The sequence below is a fragment of the Panthera pardus genome, unplaced genomic scaffold, assembly GCF_024362965.1.
Source record: "Panthera pardus isolate Hobbes unplaced genomic scaffold, ASM2436296v1 HiC_scaffold_9, whole genome shotgun sequence".
Lineage (NCBI taxonomy): Eukaryota > Metazoa > Chordata > Mammalia > Carnivora > Felidae > Panthera > Panthera pardus.
The window spans coordinates 1,048,548-1,068,652 of record NW_026527024.1 but is presented as its reverse complement, the minus strand read 5'-3'; the positions used below and the strand labels follow the sequence as shown (position 1 = coordinate 1,068,652).

General features: G+C 47.1%; 1 non-coding gene across 1 annotated transcript; it reads right to left on the bottom strand.

The window, feature by feature from the left end:
* Positions 1–4,145: 4,145 nt before the first annotated feature.
* TRNAC-GCA (transfer RNA cysteine (anticodon GCA)) lies at positions 4,146–4,217 on the bottom strand. The gene has a single exon. It is a non-coding gene; the product is annotated as a tRNA-Cys (tRNA).
* Positions 4,218–20,105: the final 15,888 nt, after the last annotated feature.

Below are 20,105 nucleotides of genomic sequence, written 5' to 3'. Positions count from 1 at the left end.
TATTTTTCAAACTATTGAACTTTTTATTTCTTTTGATTTCTAAGAGCCTTTTCTTGTTCTGTAACTGATTCTTTTTTATAAAGCATCCTCTTCCTGTTTCACAGATGGAATATATTTTTCGTATCTCTCTCAGGATCTTATTCCGCTTAGCTTTTCTCCACTCCTGGCCAATAAACAGGGAACCCAGTGACCTGTGGTTCTGCCCACACAGGGATAATAACCAATCGGATTATCTCTTTTCAAGATGCTTAACACAACAGACACAGAGAAGGGAAGAGGAACTGAATGCAGAGGAGAAACAGACAGTCTGTTTGTCCAACAGACAAACACAAATTGACCATAAAGTCTATAAGCATGTTGAAATAATCGGTGAACAGAAACTGTGAATGAGGTTGTATAGATGTTCGGTCAGGAGTGGTATCAGGTAGATCTCCTTGGAGAAACGGTGTCTTAGGCCTGAGTCCTAAAGCTTTCTTAATGATGTCAAAAACCATCCCAGACTCCACAGGCCTGTTGTCTGACTACTCCTGGATCCCCATGGAAGTGCACGTCTCCCATTCTGTTCTTACCACAAGCCCCCTGCCTCTGATGAAGCCTGAGAGGCTCCACTCTTTGTAACCCAGGAGTGGAGGCTGGCTAGTTGCTCAGATGGGGCCTCCCAGGCAGGGTCTCAGCACAACCACCATGGTAAGGCCTTATCTCTCTGCAGTGTTTGATTTTTTGCCCCCAAACCACAATTTTTTAAGGTTTATTTATTTGTTTTGAAAGAGAGAGAGAACTCATGTGCTAGCATACAAACAAGTGGGGGAGGAGCAGAGAGAGAAAGAGAGAGAATCCCAAGCAGAGAGAGAAAGAGAGAGAGCTCTGTCACCACAGAGCCCAACGAGGGACCCAAACCCGCAAGCCATGAGATCACGACCTGAACCAAAATCAAAAGTCAGACACTCAACTGACTGAGCCACCCAGGCGCCCGCAACCCCACCAAAAAACGACAATTAAAAAAAAAAAAAAAAGGAAATTACTTCACCACCAAAGATATTACCAATTATAGGACTGTTCACACTCACTAATCGGGGCTCCCCCCTCCCACATCAAGACAGTCAGGAGTCTGTGGCGACACTGCTGATAGAGTGAAGGGGGCTGGTTGCCTCTGGGAGACTTTCCCCGAGCAGGGCAAGAGCCTCGTAACTTCTGCCTGACACGCAGCGCAGTCCCCTCTACAGGGCCCGTCTTGGTCCCACTGATATGGAAAAACACAAGCAGTCACTGTGCCTTTCCCCTTTTCAGTGTTTCTGGCCAACCACTGCATCAGGTCACAGTTCCCAGGGGTCATACCTAGTCCTAAACATTCTGCTACCATCTTGACTCGACAGAGGCACGTCCTAAGTCCCCCTCAGCGCACACGCACAAACCACCTCTTGTCCTGGATGCCTTCTGCAGAGGGACTGCCCTCCAGATTCTCAGAGGGTAAGCTTGCTCCCAAATGACGGTAACTTCCCAGATACCAGAGAAGCCAAAAGGAACTCGGAGGAAGGAATTCTAGCTTCTCCGTCCCCACTCCCTCCTGGCCGACGGGGATGTCAGGACCGAGGAGGGCCTGCTGAAGTCCAGGCCTGGGGACTGGGGTCAGGGGGCAAGACCAGGGGCCTGGTGGGGTACCAAGAGGTCCGCTTCAAACCCAAGTGCCCCTTAGGCAGCCTTGCTTAACATCCACACAGACGGTTCTGAACCTCTCATTCATTTGCACCTGCTAAGTCCTGAGTCTGTAAAGTCCACAAGTAAAAACCACACAGGTTGGACCCTTGACAAAGCCCTCTTTGACCTCAGACAGATGAACTCCTTATGCCAAACTCCCTCCTGGCCCCAATCCTGGGCCCTCATCCAAACCATCTCTCATTATAAAGTCCTGATGAACGCAGCTTCCCAGAGACTCCCGGCTTACCTCGAAAAGACACGTTTTACGCCCTGAGCCCTCAGGAAATCAAGTTGATTAAATAATACCAGCCAGGGCCCCTCCAGAGGAGAAAGGGCAGAGTGGTCTGGGGCGCCATGCAGTGTCTTTTCCACAAGAGCACAGTGACCTGACCTCAGCGAGAGATGAACGTTGATGCAGGGAGCAAAGGGGACAAAGAAAAGTCTGGAAGGCTGAGAAAGGATGAAGGGTTTTTGGTGGACTGAACCCAAATTCCGAGCCCTGAATATAAAGGCCTTCAGTCTCTGGCCTCTGCTCCCCTTGGGGCTCCCCCAACCCACTCCCTATGGGGGCACTTAGGTCACCTCTGGAGGCACTTCATGGCCTACCTCTGCTTACGCTCTTTCTCCCAGATTGCCCCTGCCCGCAGCCCCGCAAAAGCCTAGGAGGCTTCCTGGAGGAGGCAGCAGCTTCCTTCCACCCTCTTCAAAACATGCAAAGAAACTGCCTCGCCCCTTACAACATGGTGGTTTTTGTCTCGTAGGCTAATATTTTATGCGAGTGAGCAGGTTGCACCTACGCTTGTATTATTATTGACTACTACTGTTCCCTGTTCTGGGGGGGGGGGGGTGGGGGGGGTGGGGCATCACCTGGCAGGGATTATGCAGGACGGGCTTCAGATTTTTGCTCTCCTGACCTCCCGAATAAGAATGTCAAGTGGAATAAAACAGAGCAGTAAGCTGACACATCGAAGTTGGACACCGCTTGCAAGAATGCATTGGCTAGAAGCACCGTCGTGCCTTGTGATCAGGATGCGGGTATATTGACCTGAAACACCAACGCCCTCCAGGGACAACTGGTCCGCCATCTGGATGCCGGCACAGAGCACAACTGAGCACTAATTAGAACAGAACCACTGCCTTCCCAGCCTCCCTCCAAAATGCCAGCGGCCAGCATTAAAGAACTCCTTAGACCAGGTCACCTTGGACATCTTCCTGAGAAAACATGTTGCAGCTTACTCATCCCCGTGGGCCCTGCCTGTCTCTGCTGCTCAGATGGAAAGCAGATGTCCCATAGGGCATTGCCAGTGTCCCCGTGCAAGGGAGGCGACCGGGGTCCCTGTGTGATGGCAGGGGGCAGGGAAGTAGCCCCCGGGGGGCACAGGGTCTCCGGACTGGCGTGGCCCGCAGCCCCTCGGTGCATCCTGTGCTCTGTGCACATCCTGCAGAGGCAGCCCCGGGGCGGAGCGACAGGAGCCCTGGGGGTCCGCTGCGGTCACAGCCCCGGTGCTCGGGAGGGATGGGGTACACACGAGAGGAGTCAAAGCTCCATTCTCCCCCCACAGTGGAGGTGGCCATGTGTGGCGGGAGTGGGACTACTCACAGGATGGGTGACATCTGCAAGGCTTGAGGGATAAGTGTTAACAGGGGGCCCGAATCAGCCCTGGAGAAGTTCCCCTGCAGCTGGCAAAGATCTAAACCATCTGGGCTCCCTCCTCTCCTTGCAGGAAGACTCAGCTCCGCAGGACCCAGAGGCGGAAAGGCAGTCCTGCCATCAGTAGAACATGGAAGGGAGGCTTGAACGAGAGACCCCTTGATCTGCAAGGAGACCCCTGCCTTCGCTCGTGCCCCCACTTGTTCGAGCAGGCTCCCAAGCACCTGTTTGCTTTCCGTCAGCCCACGAGAACAGCTCCACTGCGGGCTGGATGCATTCCTGCCCTCCTTGTCCTTCCCTGGCCCCAGCTTCCTTCCACCCAGCAGACCTGCATCATCTCCTCGCCCCACCTCATGACCGAGACATCCAGAGCCGCTCATGTCAGCCTAGAAAGGCCCTTAGAATGCTCCAGAACAGCAGTTGCTAAATGCGGCAGCCCAGGAGAATCGTCTGATGTTTCTGTGATGTGGGTGGATGAAAACAAAGAATCGTGCTATTGAGAAATGAAGTTCCTCGGGGCCTCAGTAAATCAGAATCTCTGGACTGGGGGCCTGGAGAGTGAGTGAGTGAGTGTGTGTGTGTGTGTGTGTGTAACCACTTTCCCCAGTAATTCTCCTGCTCAGACACAGCTTCGGGTCCACATATCACCTTCACAACACAACACGGTCATGGATTGGACCACGTTTCTGGTTCTGGGACTTGCACAGGTCAAGGCTTTCCCAAAGGACCACACCCCTCAATCTACCAAACAAGTGCCACCCTGAGGGTGCCATTCGGTGTAGGTACTAAAACTTGAGTCAGGGGGCACCCGGATTTGAACCGGGGACCTCTTGATCTGCAGTCAAATGCTCTACCCCTGAGCTATACCCCCTGGTTTGTTAGGTGCCTAATGAATACCTTTTCACCTGTGTTGCAACACCCACCTCCTCTGCGCACTGGAATGCCTATTAATTTTTAGAAAGTTCTGGAAATATGGAAAGTTTCCCTTCAGGAAATGAGCACCTTTTGGCCCTGCCCTTCCACATAGATGCCCCCTAACTCTGGCTCCCAGAAACTTCTTTGCTCACAATCTTGCAGTCGTATTTTCTCAGCACCACTTTGAAGGCACTGCTTGAGAACGCATTGCTAAGAGCTGGACCGCTTGTGCCTTCCTTGCTGTCCTCAGCAAGCTCCATGACTTGCGACGCGCCCTCTGCGCCCTCCCTTCTCACCCTTATCCCCCCACACGGCCGATGGATCCCAGGCTTTGTTGCCCATCTCTCTGCTCTGTCCTCCTTCCATGGCTACCTCCCGGCTTTTGGCAGGGTCCTGACTGAACCCAGACGAGTTACTGGAATTACTTAGCCAGAGAGGTCACAACCCCCAGCCTGGGGCCCAAGAAGCTGCCCCAACGGTCCCAGGGGCCCTCACACCAGAAAGTCAGCCCAGCTGGAGCAGCAGGGACTGTGGCCGAGACCCAGGACCAGAGATGCCTCTTGCGGGAGAAACTCCTGCCCTGAGGCACAGCACTGCAGCCCTAGGAAGTGAACCTGGCCCCTGGCCAACACACCACCGAGATCAAAAGGCCATTGATGCCCCAAGTGTAGAGAAAAGACACCCGCCCAAAGGGACACGAGAGGCAGTGAAAGAGCCTGTCGCGTCTGCATGAGGGAGACCAGCGCTCAGAGCGCACAGGGACTTGCTATGGAAAACCCCTCCCTTGTCCCTGCAATCTATTTCAGGGACTTATGTTTATTTCACAGGTAGTGAGCCCTTCTTGTTGGGGAAAAAATAAAAAAGCAATGTCTCTGCATCTTTCGATAGTGGCCACAACATTAAGCATAGAAGTTAGTAAGCAATAAACGCGACAGCTGGAGGGAAAGATAGCGAAATTGACCACGGCGTCTAAGTCTGGAGCAAATACAGATTTTCTGAGGCGCCACCAGCCAAACGCTGTTGGTGTTTTGGTGTCCGTTCCTTCAAACTTGACCACCACCTCCTTCCCCTGAGTTTGGACTCTCCTCTATTGGCAGAGATGGGCAGTTCACAGCCACGTGATGGCCCTTACCCTCCACAAATCATGATACTCGATGGTGCGATGTTGAAAGCCTTCTCTTGAGAACTGGAAACAAGGCAAGGATTGTACCTAAAACCAGAGATGGTGTAATAAGACGAAAAAAAAAAGGGGGGGTGGGGGGGTGGGGGGAGGAATGGAATGGAAGAAACAAAACGCCCATTATTCATTTATTCATGGATACTCTGATTATCTTCGTAGAAAATAAGCTACAAGTGATTTGAATTACCAAGCTTAATAAACTTCGAGATAAAAAATGAAATTATTTAAAACCAAATCTACTTCTATACACCCGTAATGAAGAATTAGAAATAAAACATTTGAAAAGATGTTATTTAAAATAGTAACAAAGGGGCGTCTGGGGGACTCAGTCCCTTAAGCGTCCGACTCTTGATTTCTGCTCAGGTCATGATCTCTCGGTTCGTGAGTTCGAGCCCTGAGTCGGGCTCTGTTTCTGACAGTGTGGACCCTCTTGGGATTCCCTCTCCCTCTCTCTCTCTGCCCCTCCCTGCTTGCACACTTCGCGTTTTCTAGCACGTTACCAAAATGGCGTTACAGTTTGTGTGCTCTTTCTCGTCTCGCTTCTTTCGCTCCGCGGAAATGTTTTCCCCTGGTCTGGTCATCTGTGTTCTTTCCAGTGTTTGGCTATGACCACGCTTCTGTGAACAGTCACGCACGAATCTTTGGCTACGCACTTTCATTTCTCTCGGGTAAATACCTGCCAGTGGGATGACTGGATCAAAATGGTTGCGGCATTTTACATTCTGGCCAAGAGCGTTCGCGTCCCGGCTAGCAGCTGCTGCGCTCCGCATCCTTGTCGACGCTTGGTGTGGTCAGCCGTCCTGAGGTTGGCTGTTCTAACGGATGTGCAACTATGGTAGGCAGTTTTCGTCGCACTGTGGCTTGGGTTTGCATTTCTGCAATGACTAGAAATATCGCACGCCTTGACATGCGCTTGATATCGCCGGAACCACTCTCCCAGCATCATTTCCTGGTATAGGTTCAAGGTAGAGTTGGCCGAAAGAAGAACTATTGAGTGGCATTTGGGAGGTGGAAGTGAAGCGGCAGCCGTGACTGTCTGAAAGTCGCTGTGACATACAGACACCAGATATCAGCAGATCCCAACTCACCTGGGCTCTCCCCTGTTGTGTCCAGGTTTCCTTCCCAACTGCCAGCCCCATCCGTCACCAGTAGCCCCAGGGCCTTCACCAGACACTTGCCTGAGGACCTACAGAAGTGGTAATTTTCCACCAGGCTTTCCCCAGCCCCTTCCTGGCGCCATCCCAGTGGCTGGATGTGCTCCGCTTCCCAGATTCCCCTTCATCTCTGTTTCCACCTTGCCACGCCTTAGGAAGGCTCCGAAGTGACTGTTCTTTGGTCCTCCAACTCCCTCTCCTGGACCGTTCCTCCTACCGGCTCATCACAGAATTGTGCAAGGTCTTCTTTCTATAACAATTCCCTTCTTCAAAAATACTTGCGGTGATTCCGCTGCTCGGATTGACTACTGACCGGCACGTCTCAGTGGGTTTCTTTTTTTAAAACTTTTTCATTCATGTATGAAACATACAAACATGCACAGATCATCAGCATTCATCTTTCTGAGAGACAAAAAATGAATACACCTGTTGCAACCCTGCATCCAGAGTCTGAGAAATAGAACAGTATTCAGAGGTGGATGGAAATGAGATGCCAGGAGTAATATAGGAATAGCTCTTCCCTGAGTCTACATGTTCATATCGCCTGAATTTTTGAATTACTTTACTGTTTTACATTTCAAAAAAAAAAAAAACCCTGCAATAAGTATGAGGAGATAAATCTAAAGACAAATGTAAACAAAACCCCAAACCCTAATGGTGTAGCATATCGGTCACATGGCCCCAAAGAAGAAAACATTCTCAGTGCTATATATTCTAAGGGGGAGGAAAAAAAGAGACATTGAACCACGTGAGACGTTGAACTGCAGTTGTTTGGGTACAAGTTACAAAACCTATTTTTGAGCAAGTGAGTAAATATATTGATATTTGGAGGAACCAGAGGTCTAATTGTGGGGGACAGGGGACATTACTATGGAATGGAGGAAGGCAAGGAAGAACCATAGAGAGGGATTGGAATTGTAAGCAGCAGTGTGAATACACACACTGACGCACACACACACGTGCACACACATTTCCTAACGCTGCCCTCTCAAAGGGGCTAGAAACAACGACTCGGTTCCCATGAGCACTCCTAATGCTCGTATTGTGGTTATTAAACACCCTCAGAGGGAACCAGGAACCCTTGGAGAAATTGCTGATTCCAGGGCTGGGCAGGAAACCTAAGAGGTGAACTATGTAGCATGTTGTTCCGGAAGGTGAGAGAGCACTCAAAAACTGGTGAGTACGTGTGGACAGAACATAGGGCTAGCTTGAAGAGGCTCAGTGTTAGCTCAAGTGGGGACAATTTGAGAATCAAAAGAAATAAAGGTAGGACTATGTTATAGCTCATTATTAAAGAATCCATGAATCCACGTTAATACCGTTTTTTACATTTTAGATGGGGAAAGGAAAACAGCTTTTTGCCAAAAGAAGCCAACTAATACAAGTAAAAGGACTGATAGAAATATAAAATCACCATTTTATAACCATCAGGGTAGTAACCGAGTTAAGTAAGAATCACTAATGGTTGCTAAGCATGCAAGGTGAAAATTGTTGGGGAACAGGATATAGAAAAATCTGTTCACCATCATTTTAACTGAAGAATCAAATTCAACCTCATCAATAGTGGAGTAAAGTGACATCACCCTTGAGGTAATGCATGGACATAAGATAAACATATATAACATAAACATAATATAAATATAAATATAAATATAATAGGGGGCACCTGGGTGGCTCAGTCGGTTAAGCATCCGACTTTAGCTCAGGTCATAATCTCAACATTCATGGGTTCGAGCCCTGTGTCGGGCTCTGTGCTGATGTCTCAGAGCCTGGAGCCTGCTTCAGATTCTGTGTCCCCCTCTCTCTCTGCCCGCCACCTGCTCCTGCTCTGTCTCTCTCTGTCTCTCAAAAATAAATAAAACTTAAAAAAATAATAAATATAAATATAATATGACATAAAACCTGAGAAGGACTCAATATCACCTATGTAGTCATTTTATCAAAATACTGAACTTTAAATGATGAGGAAACAATCAGATAAATCCTTCTCTCCGAAAGTAACCCACTATTCTAACTTTTTAACACATTTTTGGCCTGTGAACTTCACATACTCTTGCCCCCAGTGTTACATTGGTGAGATCCAGCCATGCTGTCCTATGTGTGTTGACCTCCGGGACGGTTCTGTCCATCACCCAGCTTGGGCGCTTCAAAACTGTCCATTACCTGAAAGAAAATAGAAGAGTGGAGAACTATTCTGGGTTAAAGCAATTTAAAACCACGTGACAACCACGTGCAGTGCATGAAACTTGACTGGACCTTATGTTGGAAATAAAAGACAACTATCAGTGACTTTATTGGGACAATTGAGAAATCTAGACTATGGATTGCCTAATAAATTATTGGATCACATCGTTGATAAACCTCCTGAGGGTGTTGTGATTATGCAGACTGCCTTTCTTCTCAGAAAATCCATGTTGAAATATTTAAGGGTGCCAGGATGTCTTTGATGAACTTTCTAATGTATCAGAAAAACCTCTCACACATACATAGAAAGAAAGAGAGCGTGGGCACGAGAGCAAAGGTGGCAAAATGTTAACAATTGGTGGTGACCCAGGCAGAGTATTAACATTTTCATTATCGTGGTGCCTGGGCGGCTCAGTCGGTGAAGCATCTGACTGTTGATTTTGGCTCATGAGGGTCAGGATCTTGCGGTTCATGCATCCGAACCCCGCATCGGGCTCTGTGCTGACAGTGCAGAGCCTGCTTGGGATTCTCTCTCTCCCTCCCTCCCTCCCGCCCTCTCTCTCTCTCTCTCTGTCCCTCCCTCACTCGTGCGTTCTCTCTCCCACTCTCTCCAAAATAAATAAACTTAAATTTTTAAAAAAATTTTTCATTGTATTATTTTTATAACTTTCCTCAAGCTTTGAGATTTTTCTAAATAAAAAGTTAGATTATGTGCCTATCTTTCTCCCTTTACTGTTTGTGATATCCAGCCATACTATTGTACGTGAGAAGGGTTTTTTTCCTTCCATTGCCGTATGGCATTCTGCTATATGAATATTCGTTATTTATCTATGCTGTTGAAAAGCTGTTGCCAGCTTGGGGCTATTAGGAAGAAGCAGCTATGAAAATTCCTGTACCTGTCTTTGATGAGCTCACGTATGCGCTTCTGTTAGGAGCACAATTGCTGGGTCATTGGAATGCAACTGTTCTGTTTCAGTAGTTAATGACATACAATTTTCCGAAGGGGTTATATGTACCAATTTATTGGCCATTTGGACAGTGTTTAATGTGAAATGCCTACTCCACTCCCATTCTCCTACGGGGTCCTCTGTCTGTTTTCTCACTGATGCGTGGGCATTGTTTTTATATTTGGATACAAGTCCTTTGTTAATTACATGCATTTCAAATCTCTTCTCTTTGACCTTCCGCTTTCTTAAAGATGTCCTTTGATGAGCTGAATCCTTAACTATAATGGTCTGATTTATCCATCTTTCCCTTTATGTTTAGTGCTTTCTGTGTTCTCTTTAGTAAATGTTTACATTTGCACCAGACCACAAAGATATTCTTTTAAGGTTTCTTCTAGAAGCATATTGTTTGGTTGTTTACATTCAGAGCTACAGTCTACCAGGAACTGATTTTGGTGTAGGGGGTGAGAATCTATGCCTTTTTCCACATGGTTATCCAACTAACCCAGCCTCGCTCATTGGAAAAACTATTCTTTCCCTCACTACTCTGTGCACTGAATTTGTCATAAATCAGGTCCCCATTATCTCACTACTTTCGATGTCTTTAATTTTTTTCAGTGATGGTTTATAGCTTTCTAGAGAGAGACATTGTACACCTTTGATTATTTTTTTCCCTCGTAGTTGGTTTTTTGTATGTTATTGGAAATAGAATTGTTTGCAATTTTTCTAACTTTTAAATTTCTGCCATATAGAAATAGGATTGATTTTTGTATTTTCATATTTGTATTTGTATTTTTGTATCTAGTGACCCGGCAAATTCACTTAATTCCAACGGTTCATCCGTATATTCTTTTGGATTTTCTACACACACAATACTATCAACTGTGATTAATGACAGTCTTATTTCTTCCTTTCTTATTCTTTATGCTTTTTATTCCCCCCTTTTTTTTCTCCTTATTGCACCAGCCAGGACCTTGGAAACCTAGCTGAATAGAAGCGATAACTCTGCATGTCATTTCCTCTTTCCCAATCTCAAAGGAAAACTTTCCAGTATCTCCTCATTAAATGTGATGCTTACCATGACGGTCTTCTAACACCCTATATCAGATTAATAACATTGCCTTCCACGGAGGGCTGAATAATGGCCTCCAAAGATGTCAAGTCCTAATCCTTGAAACCTGTAAATGTTAGCTTATATGGAAAAAAGGGTCTTTGCAGACGTGGTTAAGGACCTTGAACGGGGAGATTATCCTGGATAATCTGGGTGGCCCTAAATGCAATTGCAAGAGAGGCAGAAGAAGATCTGACACAGACAAAAGAGGAGAAGACAATATGGACACAGACATGGAGGCGAAGTTTGGAGGGACAGACCCACAAACCAAGGAATGCAGACACCAGAAGCTGGAAGACGCAAGGAGTGGATTCTCCCCCGGGAGCCTGCTGACACCTTCATTTCAGCCCAGTGAAACTGACTTTGGACTTCTGGTCTACAGAAGTGCAAAATAATGAATGTGGGTGTTTTAAGCCATCAAGCCTGTGATTATTTGTGACAGCAGCCATAAGAAACTACACCACCTACGAATAGTATGCCAAGTATTTTTTAATCCTGAAGAGATGTTGAGTTTTTCAAATGCTATTTCTGCATCTATTAGGATGATGGGGTGATTCTCCTCCTTTACCCAGTTAATGTGATGAATTATATAGATTTTCAAATATGAAATCCACCTTTGATTCCTGGAATCAATCTCACTGGTCATTATATTTTATTCTTTTAGATATTCTCAGATTCACCTAGTTCATAAGAAAGATCAGCCTCTACTGTTCCGTTCTTACCTTTTCAGGTTTAAATATCAGTGTTATCCTGGCCTCATAAAATATGTTGGGAAGTATCCCTTATTTTTCTAATTCTCTGGAAGACTGTATATACGTGTAGTATTCATTCTTCCTTACATTTGGAAGAAGAATTCACCAGGGAAGCCATCTGAGCCTCAAGTTTTCCTTCTGGGAAAGTTTCTAGTTAGAAAGTCTATTCAATAGGTAAGAAAATATTCGACTTTCTATTGCTTCTTGGTCAGTTTTTATAAATTGTGTTTTTCAAGCATTTTGGCATTTTTCTGGAAAATTGCATCTAGTTTTTCAGATATCTTGGCATAAAGTTGTTCACAATATTCTTCTTATGTCTCTTTGCTGTCTTCAGGACCTGAACTAATCTTTCACTTGTCTTTTTTTTTTTTTTTTTTTTTTTAGTAGGCTTCACACCGTATGTGCAGCTTGCACCTTGACCCTGAAATCTACCGACTGAGCCAGCCAGGGACCCCTCCTTTGTCATCCTTTGTATCACCCATAAGTACCTTCGTTCTTTGTCTCTTGATCACTCTTGCTAATGGCTTATCGATTTTGTTAGTTTTTTCATGGATCAACTTGGCTTTGTGGATCTTGTCTGTGAACATTTGTTTTGCGTTCTTATCTTTATGAATTCATTTTTTTACATTTGGGGGTTTAACTTATTGTCCTTTTTCTAATTTCTTGAAATGGTTACTTATAGTATTGATTTCCCAGCCTTGCTTCTTTTAAGGATTTCAATTTCTAACTCGGTGTGATTTGAGCGGTAAACTACAAACTTTGCCTATGTTCTATTTTCATAATCATCCACTTCGAAATCTTTTCTGGTTTCTCTTTTTTTTTCTTCTTTTTTCATTTTATTTTTTATTTTTTAAAATTTACATCCAAATTAGTTAGCATCTAGTGCAACAATGGTTTCAGGAGTAGATTCCTTAGTGCCCCTTACCCATTTAGCCCATCCCCCCTCCCACAACCCCTCCAGCAACTCTCAGTTTGTTCTCCATATTTATGAGTCTCTTCTGTTTTGTCCCCCTCCCTGTTTTTATATTATTTTTGTTTCCCTTCCTTTATGTTCATCTGTTTTGTCTCTTAAAGTCCTCATATGAGTGAAGTCATATGATATTTGTCTTTCTCCGACGAACTTCACTTAGCATAATACCCTCCAGTTCCATCCACAAATCTTTTCTGATTTCTATGTGTTATTTAGAAGTGTGTTGTCTAGGGGCGCCCGGGTGGCTCAGTCGGTTGACCGTCCGACTTTAGCTCAGGTCATGATCCCACAGCTCATGAGTTTGAGCCCCACGTTGGACCCTAGGCTGACAGCTCGGAGCCTGGAGCCTACTTTGGATTCTGTGTTTCCCTCTCTCTCTCTCTGCCCCTCCCCAGCTTGCACTCTGTCTCTGTCTCTGACTCTCTCTCTCTCTCTCTTCTCTCTCAAAAAATAAGCATTAAAAAAAATCAGAGGCACATTGTCTAATTTTCCATCCCCCCCATGCTTCAGACATTCTAGTTCCTGTCTAGAATGTTCCTCGCCCCACCTTGTCGGCCTAGCAAACTCCTATCGACCCTTCGCTATTGCTTCAGGAAGCCTTCCCTGTCCCCCAGGCAAGAGGTAGCACTCCTTTATTCTGCTGGGTTTTGTTTCCATACTGATCCTGCTGTCATTGGTGACGTGCATGTCTGACTCTCGCTGGACGGGAGCTCCTTTTAGGCAAAGACATCTTTCATCCCTGTGCCAAACCCTGAGCAGTTTTTGTTGAACAAATGCACTTGTGTGCTTGTTTTCCTAGGACAGTTTTAATTTCAGATATTCCCTTTTATCCATAGGAATCTATAAATTGTCCCAGATTTTTCGATGTCTAGGGCCTGAATCACACCTCCCAGGCTCCCTCTTAGCACCAAAAGGGACGTAAAAGTCCTTTGTTATATGAAAAACCCTGGGGCTTTGGTTTAGGAAATATGGTCTCCTTGATTATATAGTCTTCATGCCCAACACCAGGCTAAGGACCTGCGAGGTACCCAGTATGGACTTGTTGGCTAATGTCTACTGATTGGGCTTTGTCCCTGGCCAAGCTGGAAATAACTCAGTGCCCCTATAAAATATTCCTCATTTCAGCTGACTCGCCTTTGATGTGACAGGGTCCCCCCTCCCCAAGCCCTGAAAGCCATTAGGCAGTGTTGCATTCATTACGAGGTCATCCGAAATTGATGACTCAATGGTCAGCCTTATAAAACTTCAAAATCTCTCATAAAAATGAGTCAGAATCTAGTAATAAGCTTGTTTCTATTATAATTAATAATGTCACTGCTGGGGTGGGCCGTGTTCTGCACAGTAAGTGTTCTTTAATGTACATGGTGAGAAATCTAATGTTCGTAACTATTTTCAAAAGCCGTGGGGAACGTAGTTTTGGGGAAATTCAATAACTTTAGTTATTGAATTTTTTAAGTAAGTCTAAAAGCCAACTCTGATGCTTGTTTCATATAAGTCTGGATTTTTCCATATTTGGAGTTTGCTTAAAATAAGCAAACATTCTTTTCTGTACCCTCCTCACCTTTACCAGCTTCAGGTGACTTGACTTCTGCCCCGGGAGAGGCCAGGCCCAGAGCCTTTCCCTTTGTTGAGGAAGCCTGGAATGTCTTCGGGTTCAAGACTTCATTCCTGAGGCTCAAAGCTCGGACCCCATGGAAGACGCAGGGGCCCTGGGATGATGGGTCACTCTCTAAACCGTCATCGCCACTGGCACGCTCAGCGTAGGCAAGTTTTACATCAGCATATGAGAATAACTGAGGCCACGGAAGTTTCTAGAAAGCATGAAGGGCGATCATGGAGGCCAGGGCACTGAATCTTCCTCCACACAGTTGCCACACGCCCACCTTACCCCAGCTCTCGAAAGCCTCCTCAGGAGCTAACCTCCAGGTTGGCTGAGGGTGACGTCATCACAGTGGAAACAGCAACACCAGAGGCCCTGATGCTAGCTCTCTCGAACTGAGGCACGGACCTTCCCACCGCCGCAAAAGAGAGGCCCCATTGCGGGGCAATGTTCTCTGGGGGAGCCCTTCCTTCGTCCCCTCTTTTCCCTGGGTGGGAGAAAGGCTTGAGCGAGAAGTCAAGCTTGAATAGGCCCAGGATGCCTATCCCCCGTGCCTGGCCAACTTTCACCCCCAACTCTCAGTATCAATGAGGCTAGACTAGGTCAAGCTGTGCTAGCACTCAACCCCCAAATTGTGGGACTTATTCCACCATAGGTTTGTTTTATGCTCCCGGGACATGTGTAGCTGTCAATGTCTCCTAGTCAATGTCTCCTCCCTCCAGGATGCAGGCTAATATTACAGCCACTCTCTCAAATCTCGCTGATTGCCGGAGTGGAGGGAAGGGAATCTTCGGAAAGCCCCAACTTATAATTAAATGTTCGGCCCAGAAATGACAACTCACTGGCCAGACCTAACCAGAAGAGTCCAGGAAACGCAGTCCAGCTACGTCCCTCTGGGAAGCCAACTGGAAATATTTGGGGAACAGTATTTGGTGATGACTACCACAACCTTTTTCAAAGGCCTAGGACTGACTTTTAGGCTGTGTGCCTGGTCCCAAGGGAAAACCTTAGGCCTAAGGGTGCAGCTGGAAAAAGGGAGATCCATGCATACTGTTTGTTGTACTTGACCCGGCACAGGAAGTACAACAGGGCCTTCTGGGTGAGTAGCCCTTGCATCTGAACTGTCTGGACCCCGTGCTTCAGGCCTCCCCCATCGCCTGGGCTGGCGTATGGTCTCATGTTCACCAGTCTCCCCCCTCCTGCTGGGCGAGCTGCAGATGATCAACGACTACCCCAACCGTGGATTTTTCTGGAAGCGTGGAGGTGATGGGAGCGTGGTGATGGGTAATGGACCAGCAGAGAGTGATGAGCTCATGAGACCCTAGCTCATCACACCCACATGAAAAGATCAGTCAACGTTAATACCAAGTGATGACCTTATGTTCTGTAAACCTACACTCTAGCAAGCATAGTAGAGGACCCCAGAGGCATAAGAAATAGCCCTTGCTCGCAAGAAGCTTATAATCTATGAGGCAAGTTAGGACGCTATTACCTCGTGTCAGACTTTTTCTCTAATGGCAAATGAATGGTACCAATATTAAGCTAGCAGCTTGGCCAAGGCAGAATTCATTGCAGACGTGACTGGAATGGAAAGGCTTTGTGGGAGAATTAGCCGGTCTGGGGCAGATGAGGGGCTTCACGTGGATAAAAGGGGAAGTGAGGAAAGGCACAGGCATGAAAACCCTCACGCCTGCTCTTTGCACATGTGTGAACAGACTGCACCATAAAGTTGGAAATGGAGGGAGAGGTTACAGAAGGTCTTGAATATTAATCTAAGTGTGTGTGGGTGGGTGGGGGGGGGTCACTTTATACTTTTTGCAAGGAGAGGCTGGAGGGCCAGTGACCAGGGATACTTTGCAATGGATTCTTTTTTTTTTTTTTTTAATGGCCATGTACCTTCTCTCTCTCTCTCTCTCTCTCTCTCTCTCTCTCTCTCTCTCTCTTTAATGTTTATTTATGTATTTTGAAAGACAGTGTGTTTGTGCACATGAGCAGGGGAGGGGCACAGAAAGAGGGGGAGACAGAATCCCAAGCAAGTTGGCTGTTGGAGCAGCGCCGGACGTGGGGCTTGATCCCAAAACCTGTGAGATCATACATGACCTGAGCCGAAATCCAGAGTTGGAAGCTTAACCGACTGAGCCACCCAGGCGTCCCCACAATGGATTCTTATCTTAGGCAGAAGGTTGGGCCAGTCAATGATTTCCTAAACTTGGCTGCACATCAGAACCCCAGCCCCACCCCTCCCTACACCCACCCCTTACTATAAGCTTACTATATGTTAAAAATAGATCTTCCTTTCTAAAAGTCGCCCCCGCCATACTCAGGACCTACCCCCAGAGATTTTGCTTCAGTGGATCTGGGACGGGATCCAGAAATCCGTACCCTTCACAAGCTTTCACACAGTGACAGCTCGTCTGAGAATCCACTGTGATGGGCAGTTTCTACCTAGAAGTGGCACACATCAAAAGTTGAATTTTTTTATTTTTTATATTAAAAAGATTTTCTCTTAATTTTTAATGGGCATTTATTTTTGAGAGAGAGAGGGAGACACAGAACCCGAGGCAGGCTCCAGGCTCCGGGCTGTCCACACAGAGCCCGATGCGGGGCTCGAACCCACGAACCGTGAGATCATGACCCGAGCTGAAGCCAGACGCCCAGCCGACTGAGCCCCCCAGGCGCCCCTGGGGAGTTGAATTTTTAAAACCACATTCCTGAAAACTAGTTCCTGTTCCTAGTCCCTTTGTTTCTGTTGTAGGTGCACACTCCCCTCCCCCTGCCCCCCCAGCACCTCCACGCTCTCCCGGAATTTCTGTTCACGTAAATTACACATCTGGTTGGCCACCACCTCTCACTGCGTACCATTGCCAGCCCTTTCGGTTGCTCCTTCCTTTCTGTTCCCGCTCCTGCGACACTTGGCCAGACATTTCCTCGCCTCACACTCGGACCCCACAGTACCTTCTTCCCAGGCTCATCTCTCACCCCTTTGACCCCTCCCTGTACACACCACCATCGGGTAAGCCTCCCGGTCGGCATGGCACCTGGCTTATTCCCTGCTCAGCCACAGTCACCGAATCTAGCCCCCCAGCCTGCGGAAAGTTGGTAAAGCTTGTCACAACACGGCTCAGCCTGTCTTCCCTCGTGGCTTCAAGTCTTGGCAAACCGGATCGCGTTCCTTCTCAATGTGCCCTGTGCCTTCCTACCCCCCTGTTTTTCTAGGCTGTTCCCTAGCTAACCCTTCTACGACCACCCTCTGGTCTGCGTTGCCCTCTGCTTATTAAAAATGTTGCCCATCCTTCAAGATCCAGTTCAGATTTGATCTACTTTATAGGGTCTGCCCTGTTTGAAAAAAGAGAAAACCATATATGTGTTTAACACCCCCCCACACACACACACACTTATCTGCCAGTCTTCAGAAATACAAAGATGGATGAGTCCAACCCCCTGTGGGAGCCTTGGCTTTCAACTCTGCTCAGAAGGGGTGCTCTGTATTGGAAGTAAGAACCAAGCGAGTCAGATCCGCTGTCCTGGGAAGAATTCATCCGAGAGACACCCAGGCTGCCCCCAGTCCCACACTGCTCACATCCTCTGTGAGGCGAGTAACATATTTCCTCCTGGAAGAGCTGGGACCCCGAGGGGCCATATCACCATGGAGGTGACACCTCTGTTTCCTTGAGAAGGAAGAAGCCCCCACCCCTTCTCCAAGCTAATCCGGGAACTGGCCAACCCGTGGTCTCATGACAACATGAGCAAGCTCTCTTACACAGCCCAGCACATAGGTCACAGTGAGAGCAGACATAGTGGTCTTCAGTTGGGTGGAAGGAAATTGGCATGAAAGGAAAGCCAGACCCAGGAAAGTTACAGAACAGCCCGGTCCAATCTCCTCATTGTCCGTCTGAGAGGCTGGCTGTCTTGCCTGAAGATCTGTGCCAGCTAATGGCATGACTTTCCAGTCTCTGGCTCCCACTTCCCCCCCGCCTCCCGTAATACTCCAGGGTTCACGTCCCAACCTACACCACGGGCTTGGGCATGTTCCCACGGCTGGTTTTTTGTTTGTTTGTTTTTTTAATGTTTATTTTTATTTTTGAGAGAGAGAGAGAGAGAGAGAGAGAGAGAGAGAGAGAGAGAGAATGAGTGGGGGAGGGGCAGAGAGAGAGGGGAACAGAGGATTCAAAGGTGGTGGTGGGGGGGGGGGGGCTCCATACTGAACCTGATGCAGAGCTCGAACTCACAAACCATGAGAGCATGACCTGAGCCGAAGTCCGATGCTCAACCGACTGGGCCACTCAGGTGCCCCTGTTTTGTTTTTGTTTTTTAATCAAGGACTTTACCATGAAACTAACAAACCTTAAGATTCAGATCACCTGCCTTGCACCAGCTCTGTACCTATTTTTTTTTTTTATTTTTATTTTTAGAGAGAGAGGATGAGCAGGCAAGGGGCGGAGAGAGAGAGAAGGAGAGAGAATCCCAAGCAGGCTCCAAACTGTCAGCACAGGGCCTGATGCAGGGCTCGATCTCACGAACCCGTGAGATCATGACCTGAGCCAAAATCAAGAGTTGGATGCTTAACCGACTGAGCCACCCAGGCGCCCCCCTGTACCTACTTTTAAATTTGCAATTTTGTGAAGTTTTTTTCTTAATAATATTCCGGGAATCATTCAAGATTCAAGCCCATAAAACATGGGCCCACCCTGGCAGAGGGAATGTTATTCGGGAGGGGAAGAAATCATGTGGAAGCAAAGCTAGAGGGAAAAAATATATATATATAGGAAAAGGACCACTGGAAGGTTCAGGAACATTCTCCTACAGTCAGTGGATCGACTACACCCTTTCAGGGATTTACTCCAAAAGGCAAAAGGGTGGCAGGGGCTCCAAGCTGGAGAACCCCTATCCTTCCCCCACCCCATCCCTACATGCGAGAAACAACCTTCAAGAGCTTGGGGCATCCTAAAAGAGCTGGGCTGGCATCGTGAAAAAAGAAATCAGGCTCTGGGAGCAGACTCCTGAGGAAAGCGTCCCCCCACCCCCACTCCTGGAGAGATTCCATTTCTACACATGAAGAATGCATCCGGGATGACCCCATTCTGTACCATCCGCGGGGGCTGCTGGGGAGAAAGCAAAGGGCATATGAAGACCCCTGCAGGCTAGACCCCAAAGCCCAGAAGTCTGGACCACGTGGGGCACAGGTTCCCTCTTCAGGAAGAGTCCAGCTTGGAGGGAATTCTGAAAGGAAATGCATCTTTGTGGCCACATGGGGGCCCCATTCAAAGGCTCCGTCCATTCCCCCCGCCCTGCCTGGGTTTGCCTCTTAAGGAGTTTTTCCATTTATTTATTTATTTATTTATTTATTTATTTATTTATTTAATTTTTGCCTCCTTTTTTGTTTAAAAATTCTATTCTCGTTACTACAAAATAAAAACATAAATTGAAAAAAAAAAAAGTTAGACAATGTGCAAAACCGGCCTGTGGTCTCACTGTTAGAGAAAAACCGCTTAGACTGTTGATATACATGCTTCCAGACTCCTGCGTGTGTTTTTTTTTTTTACACAAAACTGAGATCATTCTGGACAGACTTCTCCTCTTAAAATACCGCGAACATCTTCCCACACCAAGTTCTTCACCAAAATAATTATAAATATGGCATTGTGTTCATTCCATTTAGAAATATTTGTTATAAATAATAAGCACACAACAGAAAGTTCTAAGTGGCTCCCCACCGGGATTTACCGAACTATTTTCCTGTTGTTGGAAGGATTTATTCCATTCCAAACCAAGACAGACGTGAGCTACAGCTGCCCAAATAAATAAATACATAAAAAACCCAAATCGTCTGGCAAGACCTAGAGCAGCAGAGGCGACGTGGCGGATGCCCTGTGGGAGAAGGCACGGGTCTCCTGAAGCTCGAAGGGAGAGCGGCCCTGTAGCCGCGGTCACCCGGCCGGCCGGGCTGGT